Source organism: Leptonychotes weddellii, chromosome 4 (assembly GCF_054177405.1).
Source record: "Leptonychotes weddellii isolate Sample4059 chromosome 4, ASM5417740v2, whole genome shotgun sequence".
NCBI lineage: Eukaryota > Metazoa > Chordata > Mammalia > Carnivora > Phocidae > Leptonychotes > Leptonychotes weddellii.
Genome location: NC_138372.1, coordinates 70,182,485 through 70,194,561, shown reverse-complemented (window position 1 = coordinate 70,194,561; position 12,077 = coordinate 70,182,485). Strand labels below are relative to the sequence as shown.

The window sequence follows — 12,077 nt, the reverse complement described above, 5'->3', positions numbered from 1 at the left end:
TCCTAGTTAGGAAAAGCCAGTGCCTAGCTTCAAAGCTTCAAAGGGCAGGTGACTCTTGTTGGGGGCTAATGCAGTTGGTGATTTTAAGTTGAAGCCAGTGCACATTTACCATTGTAAAAATCTTAGGGCCCTTAAGAATTGCACTAAATCTACTCTGCCTGTGCCCTATGAATGGAATAACAAAGCCTGGTTGATAGCGTATCTTTTTATAACATGGTTCACTGACTATTTTAAGCCTACTGTTCAGATCTACTGCTTGGATAAAAAGATTCCCTTGTAAATATTACTGCTCACTGACAACGTACTTGATCAAGAGCTCTGACAAAGATGTACAGTGAGGTGAATGTTGTTTTCATGCCTGCTAACCCAACATCCATTCTGCAGCCCATGGATCAAGGAGTAAATTCAACTTTCAAGTCTATTTAAGAAGTACATTTTTTAAGACTGTAGTTGCCATAGATAGTGTCTCCTCTGATAGATCTGGACCAAGTAAATTGAAAACCTGGATTTACCATTCTAGATGCCATTAAGAACATTCATAATTCACGGGAAGCGGTCAAAATAAAAACACAAACAGGAATTCGGAAGAAGTTGAATTCAACCCTCAGAGGTGACTTGGAGGGGTTCAGGACTTCAGTGGAGGCAGTAACTGCAGATGTGGTGGAAATAGCAAGAGAACTAGAACTAGAAGTGGAGCTTGAAGATGTGACTGAATGGCTGCGATCTCATGATAAAGCTTGAACCGATGAAGAGTTGCTTCATAGGGAAGAGCGAAGAAAGTGCTTTCTTCAGATGGAATCTACTCCTGGTGATGATGCTGTGAAGACTGTTGAAATGACAACAAAGGGTATACATATTACATACATCCTTAGTTGATAAAGCAGCAGTAGGGTTTGAGAGGATTAGGCTCTAATTTTGAAAGAAGTTCTGCTCTGGGTAAAATGTTACCAAACAGCATCACATGCTACAGAGAAATCATTAGTGAAAGGAAGAGTCAATACATGTGCCAAACTTCATTGTGGTCTTATTTTAAGAAATTGCTACAACCACTCTAATCTTCATGAATCACCACCCTGATTAGTTAGCAGCCATAAACATTGAGGCAAGACCATGACTTGCTGATAATCCAGAAAATGGTTAGCATTTTTTAGCAATAAAATATTTTGAAACTAAAGTGTGTACTTTTTAAAAGACATACTGCTATTGCACATTTAATATACTATAGTATAGTGTAAACACAACTTTTACATGCACTGGGAAACCAAAAAATTCATTTGACTTGGCTTTATTACAATTTTGCTTTATTGTGGCAGTCTGGAACTGAACCCACACTATCTCTGAGGTGTGCTTGTACAGTACGGTACGTTATATGAATAACCCACAATTTATTCATTGTTACGGATGGAAATTTGGATTATTTCTACGTTTTAGGCTTTCATGAATAAGGCTGCTGTTTATTTCCTTGCACATGTCTCCTAGTGCGCACACATGCACACATTTATATTTAGTAAATAGGAGTTTAATAGCTTAGTTTTAGAGTGTATTTATGTTTAATTTAAGAAGATATTAAAAACTTTTTTCCCAAAGTGTTTTGTATCAATTTATAATCTCATCAACACTTTTGTACTTCATCTTCACCAACATTTTGTATTGTTAATTTTTAATTTTAGCAATTTTTGTGGATGTGTAGTGGTTTTATTTCCCATTTCCCTGATTCCAGATGTGATTGTACCTTTTTAGATATTTATTGGCCAGATTTTATAAATATTTTGTGTATTTTTGGAAAGAATTGTGTTCTGCAGGTTTTTAGGTATAGAATTTATATGTGTCAAGTCAGTTGGTTAAGCACGTTGTTTAAAACTTCTACATCTCCCCACAATTAATTGCAACATGTTGGTTCAATTAGAGATGTATTAAAATCTTCTGTTATTATGGATTTGTCTTTCTTGTGTTGCTGCCCATTTTTGCAAATTTAGAATTGTTTAATGTTTCTGATGAGTTGAACATTTTATCATCATTATTTCTCGTTGTCTTTGGTAATGCTCTTTGCTTTGCAGTCTACCTTAACTAATAACAATATGGCTACACGGGCCTTATAGTTAGTTTTTGGGTGGTTCATTTTCTCCCCCCAACCTTTAAGTTTTTCTGTGCCTTTTTGTTTCAGAATTGTTTCGTGTATCCACACCATATCATTGTTTTTATTTCAATCTGATCTAACACTTCATCATTTAATTGTAAAGTTTATTTAGATTTCATGTAATTATTGATGTCTTGGGGCTCAAATGTAGAGTCTAATGTGCTTTCTATTTATTCTGTTATGTTCTTTTTCTCACCTTTCTTGCTGTCTTTTTGGATTAAGTATTTTTATTCTCTCTTCCCCCATCTTTTTTTTTTTTTAATTCTGTTTTACAGTCTGCTAGACACAAATCTCATTTTTATCTGAAAATATCTTTTTTTATTCACCTTCATTTTGAGCGATAGTATCACTGGATATAGAAGGTATTGCTCTAGCATGTCCCATTTTTTCTGATGATGTCAGCCATTACTTGTACTGTCATTTCCTATATGTAGCCATTTTTCTGTGGCCACTCAAGGTTTTCTCTACAGCCTTTAACAGCCTGACTATGATATGTGTGTAGAAATGTTTCTTTATGTTTATCCTACTTGGGTTTGAGATTCTTGGATCTGTAAATTACTGTTTTCTATCATCTGAGATGTTTTTGGTTATTATTTCTTCAACAAACATTATTTTGAACCTTTTTTATTCTTCTCTTCTGTTGCATCTTGTACATCAGTGTTGAATTGGGTGATATTTATGTTGGACTGCCTGATACTGTCCTACTGGTCTCTGAGACTGTTAATTTTTCTTCATTTTACTTTGTTTTCTGGACAGTGTTATTGCCATGTTTCAAGCTCACTAATTCTTTGCCACCTCTAATCACCCCCTTCAGTTGAATTTTTTATTTCAGTTATTTTACCTTTCAGCTTTCTTTTTCATGGTTTCTCTCAATTCTTTGAGTTTATTTTCTTTTAATATTTGTAATATAGTTAGAATAGCTGTTTTGAATTCTTCATATGCTAACCCTAACATTCAGGGTGCTCAGGATCAATATCTGTTGACTCCCCCTTTTTTCCTGAGTATGGATCACAGTTTATTGTTTCTTTGTGTATGATATAATTTTGCTTGAAAACTGGACATTATGAATATGTTTTAGTGACTCTGGTTTCTATTCATGTTCTGGGAATTGGATGAAATTTATATTCTGATTTTGACGTTTGCCCTGTGATTTTCTTGCTCCTAGGGATTCCAATAATTTCCACCTGTTCTCCTGGGTTTGGGTTCTGTCCTCAGTCACTTCAGCCTTATAAGGCTTCAGCTCCCTATTGGCCAAACTGTGCACACTTGAGAAATACACTCTGTTGAAAAAGCATCAATAGTACAGCTCTGTTTTTCAAGTGTAAAAATACTGACCTCTGCTAACTTTTTCTCCTTGACCCTTTCAGTTGTTCTCTGTGCATACATAGTTTATCAGTCATCCAGTGATTTGGGCAAAATTTATACAGAGAATTTTTGTTTGACTGCTTCTCTGGTTCTCTTACTGCCATGTTCTTTCATTTAAATTCCATTTAAATTTTCAGCTGCTTTTCCAGGCTTAAATTCTGAGCCCTATGGTAATGTCTTTCCAGAGATGATTTTCATTTGCTTGTGTCACACCTGGGGTCTCCAGCAGTCTGGGATTACTTTAATTAAATTTTAGGGATTGAGTTTTTTTTATTTGCTCAGCTAAATGTCTTTAGGTAGGGCTGCAGTACGTGCAAGGACTTGTTTACTTCTGGCTCACTGGAGTTTAGTCCTTTGGGGTCTCAGCTGAAATAGTGGGCAGCATTTATATGGTTCCCACCGTTTCTGAACCTTACATTCCCCTTTTAGTTCTGTTAACTCTAACAATGTTAGAAATAATGATCAGTTTCTCAGCTGCCTCATCTGGATTGGCAAAAACCCCCAAGGCAAATCATCCTTGGGTGCTGGGTTGTTTTCTGTTTTTTGTTTTTAAGATTTTATTTATTTGAGAGAGAGAGAGAGCATGAGCAAGGGTGAGGAGGGCGAAGGGCAGAGGGAAAGGAAGAAGCAGGCTTCCTACTGAGCAGGGAGCCCGATGCGGTACTCAATCCCAGGACCCCGGGATTGTGACCTGACCTGAAGGCAGCCACTTAACCGACTGAGCCACCCAGGCCACCCAGGGTATCTGTAGGTTTCCATCCTGTCTTAGATCCTGGCCTGGTCATTCTTTACTGTTGTGTTAGCTTTTTGGTGCCTTCAGATTGATTGTTTTTAATATTTTGTTCAGTTTCTCTAGTAGGTTTCAGTAGGAGGATTGAGAAATATTTACTATTCTGCTATTAACTGCAGTTATTTCAGGCATGTTTGGATTGATAGGTGCATATGATATTATTGTGATAATGTTTATATCTCGTGGCTTGGGTTTTTTCTGTGGTGACTTCATTCCTAAGTACGTTAGGAGGTGGGCAGAGATGGCTGCCTGACACATATAATTCTCATAGCTGTTATTTCCACTGAAGAGTATACCTTTCCTAGTACTTGCAGACATCCTGAGAAGGATTTTTAATTTCCCACTCTAGCCCACGTTCTCATCCATGAATAAATTACTGTGGCTACCTGAGGAATTCTCATCAGCCTGGGTGTCACTTGTTCATCCCTCAGTTCAGGGCCCTATAATTGGTACCACTTTAACAGTTGAGTAAGAGTGTTTTATTAATGGGCAGTCAGGGTGCTATTAACATAAATAAGAAAAGGAATGATAGCAGATTGCTCTATAATAGTTTTCATCGATTTTTGGAGGATCCTGAAAAATTTCATTATATGGTTGAATCTAGTAAAGCTGTCTAGCAACAGAATTCCACAAAAAATAATAGTGACTGGTAACATTACTTATAAAAATGATTTTGCTCGGTTTATATGTCTCTTGAGATTGACAAACTGACAAGCTGTTTTGTAGAGTCACTGCTAATAAAACAGTAAAATAGACCTCTATGTCTCTTTTTTCCCTTGCCTTCAAAATTAAGATCTAGACCAATTGTTAATCTAAAATAACTCTTCTAGGGATAAGAATAATTTAATATGGTATCTTTAGGATAGAGTTATATCAGTTAGCTATTACTGTGTAACAAACTACTCTAAAACCTGGTGGTTTAAAACACATTTATTATTAAAACAAGTCTATGAGTCAGCTGGGCAGTATTTCTGGTCTTGGCTGGGCTCATTGATGAGTCTGCATTTAGCAGCAGTTCAGGAGGGTGGCTTTGCTTCTCTTGGCTGGGTTCTCTAGGATGGCCTGTGGTGGGACATTTGGGCTGTCTTATTTCCTCCAGCAGATTAGACTGGGTTTGTTCTTATGGTGGAGGCAGGATTCTAAGAGCAGAAACATGCAAGGTCTCTTGAGGTCTAACTCAGAATTGGCAAACTGACATGCATTGCATTCCATTGGTCTTCCTTATAAGGAAGCCTAGAGTTAAAGGGCAGGGGAAAACACTCTCCCTCTTGATGGGTGAAACCCCAAAGCCTCATTGCCAAATGCATGGATAATGGAGTAGAATAGAATTGGGGCTACTTTGCAGACAGATTTTTTTTTTTTAAGATTTTATTTATTTGACAGACACAGTGTGAGAGGGAAACACAAGCAGGGAGAGTGGGAGAGGGAGAAGCAGGCTTCCCATGGAGCAGGGAGCCCGATGTGGGGCTCGATCCCAGGACCCTGGGATCATGACCTGAGCCGAAAGGCAGACACTTAATGACTGAGCCACCCAGGTGCCCCATTGCAGACAGAGTTTTGATTCATGCTGTAAAATTAATTTCTATGTTCTAGGGTGAGCAGTATTCTATTTCAGTAGGAATTGTGTTTGAGTACAGAAGTTTAGGCAAGTATAAATTGAATACATCAATCTGTTTGAAGGTCCAGATGACTCTAGTTTACTTGTTTTGTAGGATATATCCTATGACATTTTGGAAGCATTGCTCGTGCAGTGAATTACCAATTGTAGAGTAATTGTAGTACCAGTGGTAGATGTTGAGAGATGATTCATTTTGTGTCTGTTCTTTTTTGGTTATAAATGACAGTATTATTTTTGTGCTCATTATTATTACTCTGACTTCTTTAAGATCTCATTGTTTTCCCAAGTTTATTAATATTTGCCTATTGTGATCTTACGCAGATTTGTTGAAGTATAATCGACATATAATCTTATGTTTTGTGTATATAATTTGAATAGATTTGATATCTATATATACCCATGAAACCATCACCACAAACAAGATAGTAAACATATCCTTTACCCTCAAAACTTTCCTTGTGCCCCTTTTTAATTCTTTCATACTTATTGCTCCTTCCCTTATGCAGTATATAATCTGTCTACATATTTTTCACTCATCATAGTTATTTTCAGGTTCATCCACGTTGCATGTGTAATTAGTTCACTCTTATTCCATTTTAAAGTTACAGTGTAAGGGTTCACATGTCTGTGGATGTTTTTTCCTTCAGCTTTTGGCTGTTACAAATAAAGGTGAACATTGGGCACCTGGGTGGCTCAGTTGGTTAAGCAACTGCCTTCGGCTCAGGTCATGATCCTGGAGTCCCTGGATCGAGTCCCACATCGGGCTCCCTGCTCGGCAGGGAGTCTGCTTCTCCTTCTGACCCTCCCCCCTCTCATATGTTCTCTCTCATTCTCTCTCTCTCAAATAAATAAATAAAATCTTAAAAAAAAAAAAAACAAATAAAGGTGAACATTTATATATAAGTTTTTATATCAACATATGCTTTCATTTCTTTGGGTAAATACCTAGGAGGGTGGAATGACTGGATCATACATGTAGTGATGTATATTTGACACTTTAAGAAATGGTGAAACTTTTTACAAAGTAGTTGTGCCATTTATCTTCCTGTATGATTGTATGAGAGTTTCAGTTCCTTCACACATTTACCAACATGTGGTATGGTTGGTCTTATTAATTTGAGCCATTCTTATAGTTGTGTAGTGATAACTCATTATGGCTTAAATTTGTACTTTTCTAATGACAAGTGATAGTGTATTTTCATGTACTTAACATTCATATATCTTTGGTGAAAGATTTCACCAAAAGATTTGTTGCTTCAAATCTTCTGCCCATTTTGTGATTGGGTTGTTTTGTTTTAATTGCATTTTTAAAATGGATTTATTGAGAAATAATTGACATGTAGTGAAGTACACATATTTAAAGTGTACAGTATAAGTTTTGAGGTATGTATACACCTAGGAAGCTATCACCACACAAACAAAATACTGAATACATTTATCACACCTGAAAGTTTCCTCATGCTACTTTGTGATTCTTCCCTTCTGAGCTACATTCCCCTTTTGGGTCTTTCTTTCAAAAGCGTTTAGTCTAGAGTTACTCTAGTCAGTGCTACCTGAATTAAGAGGTTTTCCACTCTGTCTGAAGGAAACAGGTCTTATTTTTGTCTTTGTTTGAGACTAGGGCAATAATCCTTGTCATCCTTTTGAGTGGCTCTTTCCTTGGTCTTGGGTTTGTTTTAATAATACTTAATGGGTGTTCTCACTCTGTGCAGTTGTCTTCTCTCTAGTACTTTGCCCTGCAGTCCCTAGCTGTCTTAGCTTTGGACTTCCAATTCAGTCTCCTTAACTCAGGGAAACCGCCAGATTCTGCCTGGGTATCCTGTCCCCAGGTGAGGGTCTGTAGTAAGTTGGGATTGTTGGAGGGTTTACCTCATCTGTTTCCCTTCTCTTAGGGTTCAGCCTCTGTATTTGCCTGTCTAATATCCAAAAACTGTCATTTCATATATAGTTCTGGTTTTTTAGACTTTTCAGATGGAGGGCAAACTCAATTCCTGTTAATCCATCTTGGCCCTTGTATGTGTTTTTTTTTCTTGGTACTTACATATTTTTTAAATGTTAAAAAAAAACATTAAATTTACCATCTTAACCATTTTTAGTGTACAGTTCAGTGGTGTTAAGGATATCACATTGGGGGCGTCTGGGTGGCTCCGTCGTTAAGCGTCTGCTTCCGGCTCAGGTCATGATCCCAGGGTCCTGGGATCGAGCCCCGCATTGGGCTCCCATGCTCAGCGGGAAGCCTGCTTCTCCCCCTCCTACTCCCCCTGCATGTGTTCCCTCTCTCGCTGTCTGTCTCTCTCTCTGTCAAATAAATAAATAAAATCTTAAAAAAAAAAAAGGATATTCACATTTTTGTGCAACAGATTTCTAAAACTTTTTATTTTGCAAAACTGAAACTCTGTACCCATTAGACTCTAATTTTATCACACCCTCACTTCCAACCCTTGGGTAACAACCTTTTTACTCTTTTTCTGTGATTTTGACTACTATAAATACTTCATGAGTGGAATCATACAGTGTTTGTCTTTTGTGATTGGCTTATTTTACTTAGCATAATGTTCTCAAGGTTCATCCTTAATGTGGCTTGTGATCGGATTTCCTTATTTTTAAAGGCTGCACAGTATTCCATTTCAGTGTTCCATGTATATACCACATTTCCTTTATTCTTCTGTCAATGAACTTTCAGCTTGCTTCTGCCAGTTGGTTATTGTGAATAATGCTGTAAATCTGTCTTTGAGATCCTACTTTGAATTCTTTTGGATATATACTCAGAACTGGGGTTGCCGTATCATAGGGCAATTCTATTTTTAATTTTTTTAAAGATTTATTTATTCATTAGAGAGAGAGAGCGAGCATGTGTGCAAGCAGGGGGAGGGGCAGAGGGAGAAGGAGAGGAAGAGGGGAAGCAGACTCCCCGCTGAGCGCGGAGCCTCACATGGGGCTTGATCTCACCACCCTGAAATCGTGACCTAAGCTGAATCCAAGTGTCAGACACTTAACCAGCTGAGCCACCCAGACACCCCTGTAAGTTAGATTTTCATAATTTTGTTTTCCAGTTTGGTCATTGTTAGGATATGGAAATGCAGCTGATCTTCACATGCTCATATTCTGAAATTTTGCTAAAATCGTTTATTAGAGTTTTTTTTTTTTTAAGAATCTTTAAGATTTTCTACCTAAAAGATCATGTTATCTGCAAACAGATAATTTTACTTCTTCCTTTCCAATTTGGAGATCATTTGTTTCTTTTTTCCTATCCTTTTGCCCTGACTAGTACTTAAGTACCATGTTGAATAGAAGTAGCAAGAGTAGATATTCTTGGGGTGCCTGTCTGGCACAGTTCGTGGAGCGTATGACTCTTAATCTCGGGGTTGTGAGTTAGAGCCCCACACTGGGTGTAGAGATTACTTAAAAATAAAATCTTTTTTTAAAAAAAAGAGGAAGCATCCTTACTTTCTTAATCTTAGAGGAAAAACTTTCCATCTTTCACTATTGAGTTTGATGCTAGCTGTGAGCCTTTCACATGTGGCTTTTATTATGTTGGGGTAGTTTTCTTCTATTACCAGTTTGTTGAGCGTTTCTGTCATGAAAAGGTGTTGGGTTTTGACAGATGCTTTTTCTGCACCGATTGAGATGATCATGTGGTTTCTGTCCCTCGTTCTGTTAATATGGTATATTACATTGATTTTCATTTGTTGAACCATTCTTGCATTCCAGGAATAAATCCACCTTGGTCAATGTGTAGAATTCTTTTAATGTGTTAAGTTTGGTTTTTAATATTTTGTTGAGGATTTTTGCTCAGTATTCATCAGGTATATTGATCTGTAGTTTTCTCATTACTCACCTAGACAGTATCCTAATTATATTTTTTAGGTGTGGATTTAAAAAGTACTTCCTATCAAACTTCATTATAAATTCCCCTTTAAAAAATATAGTGTTTACAGTGACCTGGTTTGACTCTGGGGAACAAATGCAATTACAAGTGTTTTTTTTCTCGGACTTTGAAATATAACTGAAAAGAGCAAAATAAAAAAGAACTGAAGTCAAAGTTAGTTAATGTCTTTGTGTGGTGTTTATGGATTGTGGTAAAGTATACATATAATGTTTAACAGTTTAAGCATTTTAAAGTATAGGAAAGTGGCATTAAGTGCATTCACATTGTTGTGCAAACATGTATATCCTTTGTATTAGTCTGCTAGGGCTGCAATAACAAAATATCACCGATTTGGTGGCTTGAGCAACAGAAATTTATTTTCTCACAGTTCTGGAGTCTAGAAGTCCAAGATTGGGGTGTTAGGTTTATTTGAGGCTTCCTTCCTCAAGGTGGCTGTTTTCTTTCTGTGTCCTCACGTGGCATTTCCTCTGTGCATGCATCCCTGGTGTCTTTTTCTTCTTATTAGGATGCCAATTGTATTGGATTAGGGCCCCATCCTTATGTCCTTATTTAATCTCAGTTAACCTTTTTGAGGGCACTTTCTCCAAATGCAGTCACATTGGCAACTAGGGTTTCAACATATGAAGAATCTGTTCATAGCACCTTTTATGTAGTGCTTCTGGTTTATGTAGTGCTTCTGGCTTCCTAGAGAACCTGCCATCATCAGTATATTCATTTTTTATTGTTGTTCTAACAAATTATCACAAACTAGGTGGTTCTAAATAACAAACTTATGTTTGACATTTGTGAAAGCCAAAAGTCTGAAATCAGGATCACTGGACAGAAATCAAGGTGTCAGCAGGGTTATTCTCTCCAGAAATTCTAGGCGAGGATCCATCCCTTGCCTCTCTCAGTTCTGGTGGCTACAGACATTCCTGACTGGCTGCAATCTTCAAGGCCAGTGTTTTCAAATCTCTCTCTCTTCTGTCTCACGTTCTCTGTGTACAGTCAAATTTCCCCATCTCCCTTTTTATAAGAATACTTAGGGCCCACCCAGATAATCCAAGATAATCTCTCCATCTCAGAATTTTTTAACTTAATCACATCTATAAAGACTTTTCTTTTGGGGGGAGGGGTTATAGAAGGTAATATTCGCAGGTTCTGGGGATTAGGATGTGGATTCTCTTGCAGGGCCATTTTTTTTCATCCCATCACACTCAGCAATTCATAGTAGACTTTTAGTGTTCTCACTTTGATTTTTAGTTTAGCTTGTAATAGGTCACAGTATCCAGTCCTGGGTAGGTAAAGATTGGTGGCATTGGGTGGCTGAGAGAATATTCTCATCTCTTCTAGACATTATGCAGAAAACTCCAGGTCTGCAGTTCCTAGTGTGTGGTCCTGGAACTAGCATCACCTTAGGAACTTATTAGAAATGCAAATCATTGGGCTCCAACTTAGAATTACTGAATCAGGAACTCTGAGGGTGGGGGCTAGCAGTCTGTATAACAAGCCCTCTGGGTGATGCTGATGTGTGCTAAAGTTTGAGAAACACTTGGCTAGGTTGTTGACATTAGTATTAAGACCATATTCACCTTCTTCTCTAGCTCTTTTTTGCTTAAGTCTAATACTTCAATGAGTCTAGGATTTATAGTCCACAAACTTTGTTTTCAGTAGGGATGCAAACATTTAGTACCAAAATCTTGGTATTGATGATCAGTGAAATTGATTAATTTACTCAATAAAAGTTTGCACCGGGCTGATTTTTATCGTTGTCTTTTTACTTAGATGTAGTTATTTCATAAAGTAATGTTACCAGATTCAGAAGTGATATGGATTTTTTTTCTCGAGTCCTGGAAATGTGAATTAAACTCATTAGCCTGAATTTTACTTCTTTATCTTCTATATCCCTGTGTACATTTTGGGATACAACACAAAACTTCTAATCTTTGATTCAGCCTGCACTGTTGTACTTTTACTATGTGCCACCCAGTGAAAATGCTGAAATGAGATGAATGAATTCTTGTCCTTCGTGTCCATACTGTAGTTCAGGAGACACATAAGTAAACAGTTGATAATAGAGCTATCAAACAGTTATGCAATTGAGAAACACCATAGCGGAAGAAATTGAAGAAGGATCTTTCAGGGTGACTAAGCTAAATATTGCAAAACTAGTAAGAAAGGCGTTAGCAAAGTTAAAGAGAGAGAAAAGGTAGGTATAGTTCACCATGTGAAGCAGCATGAAAGCTGAGAGGGCATGGGGGCTGTTCTGGGAGTTGAAGGGGTTTAGTATTAGAAACCT

General features: G+C 37.4%; 1 protein-coding gene across 6 annotated transcripts in view; it reads left to right on the top strand.

The window, feature by feature from the left end:
• Positions 1–12,077, top strand: part of ZNF644 (zinc finger protein 644) — a 101,765-nt gene that overhangs the window by 21,665 nt on the left and 68,023 nt on the right. The gene's annotated exons all lie outside the window — the stretch shown is intronic.